Source organism: Triticum aestivum, chromosome 6D (genome assembly GCF_018294505.1).
Source record: "Triticum aestivum cultivar Chinese Spring chromosome 6D, IWGSC CS RefSeq v2.1, whole genome shotgun sequence".
Taxonomy (NCBI): domain Eukaryota; kingdom Viridiplantae; phylum Streptophyta; class Magnoliopsida; order Poales; family Poaceae; genus Triticum; species Triticum aestivum.
In genome coordinates this window covers 447,029,683-447,031,453 of record NC_057811.1, presented here as the reverse complement: position 1 = coordinate 447,031,453, position 1,771 = coordinate 447,029,683, and the positions used below count along the sequence as shown (strand labels likewise).

The 1,771-nt window shown below is 46.4% G+C and overlaps 1 non-coding gene across 1 annotated transcript; it reads left to right on the top strand.

The window, feature by feature from the left end:
- Nucleotides 1-452: 452 nt before the first annotated feature.
- TRNAK-UUU (transfer RNA lysine (anticodon UUU)) lies at nucleotides 453-525 on the top strand. Its single transcript has one exon. It is a non-coding gene; the product is annotated as a tRNA-Lys (tRNA).
- The last annotated feature ends 1,246 nt before the right edge of the window (nucleotides 526-1,771 follow it).

The window sequence follows — 1,771 nt, the reverse complement described above, 5'->3', positions numbered from 1 at the left end:
TCCATCCAATGGATGCCGTGCTTCTTCTTCAATCTCGGATATTCTAGCTTCACCCGCCCAAAAAATGATTCCTCCCCCTGACATCTAGGGCGCACCGTTTCGGAAGCTGACCTGTGGGCCTACTAAGTTGACGCGTACCAAGGGCTTTGTTAACTTAGTCAATATAAATGATTCTAGCTGCAGTGACCGTACGATGTCCATCCAATGGCCGTCATGCTTCTTCAACCTCTGGTCTCCTTGCTGATCCACTTGTCACAGAAGCAGTCTATAACTAATAGGAAGCGCATATCTCTTACTTGATATCTGATTGATCTTGCAGAGCCGAATTGTCTGACTGCCCGTACTTTCCCACTTGTATAGCCCACCACTTAATTAATGCGCGACCTGATGGGGGTCATATTGGATGATCAGCCACCCTCTTTTCTTTTCCGCACCAAGCCTTCTTGTAAATTGGGTGTATAGCTCAGTTGGTCGAGCATTGGGGTTTTAACCTAATGGTCGCAGGTTCAAGTCCTGCTATACCCAAAACAAAAAAACCTGGTCCTATCGAACCAGTGACTTCTCTCCTGGGATTGAATATGTTTTGCCTTTCCCCGATGGTTCCGCATTCCTATGTGGGTAGGATTCGCCAGGGATGAGCGGCTTGTTTAGCCTATGCGAAGCGCGAAGCAACTCACCGGCCTAAACGACGAGCAAACACTCGAACGTGAGAGCAAGGGATCACCCAACGAATGGACGAGCTCCAAGGAGGGAGGAGAGAGGGAGGCAAGAACCATGCTTTCAGACACGTGGCGGCGGCTGCTCCTGAACGAGCTGCTCATACTCAAACTGATCAACATAAAGTGGAAAGTGTAGTAGAGATATTACTCGCAGTATGAGAAGGAAGAGAAGATCTAACCTCTCTACTTGACAGCTCTGAACCAACTTCATTCCTAGCTAAAACAGGAAAGCTGAAAGTACTCAAGCTTCAAACTCCTGGCTAATAGCCCTACCGATAAAAGGAATAATGCCTCAAGGACTATATGACTTATACGAGTTCCTGGTAAACCACTACTTGCGTAAAGTACTCCGCTCGCTCCCTTGCTCGTTCAAAGTATTCCACTCGCTAGGATCTTACCATCGCAATAACAATAAGGAGACGCGGTTATGTCGTCATCCAGAAGGAAAAAGAAAACCCCAATGGTACCAAATGGAATTCTACTTGTCGGGCTTGGATTTGTTTCGTTTATCAAAAATCGAAATAATAAACTCCACATCTATGAACCTATCATTCCCCACCCTTGCCCATTATTTCGGGTTCCCTTTCAGGGGATGAGGATATTTCGATGATTTCTCCCTCCGTAGGTGGAAAACGCGTGGGTGAGTAGAGTCTGTGCTTTGCTTTTGGGGGCACCGGCAAGAAGCCAGGAATAGGTGGCGAAGGCTACTTGTTCCTTGTATATATATATAAAGGAAAGGGGTTATTTTTCCTTTACGACAATAAGAGTTGATTCCCTTGCTTGTAGTTTTGGATCGATTCCGTGTATTTCACATATTTAAGAGTGGTTAGGAGAGAGAATCAATGGGAGTCCAGGCCATGTCTCAGTCCCAGTGTGGCTGATCATCCGAAAAGACCAGATAAGCATCATTGGCTTGGTCAGCCTTTACCTGACCAACTACCTAATACTACGCAGACTCATCAAACAACGATTTTGAGCTTTCTTCAGGATTTGGCCCGAACTGTTCGGCAGATTCCCACGCGTTACGCACCCGTTCGCCACTTTGTTCTCAA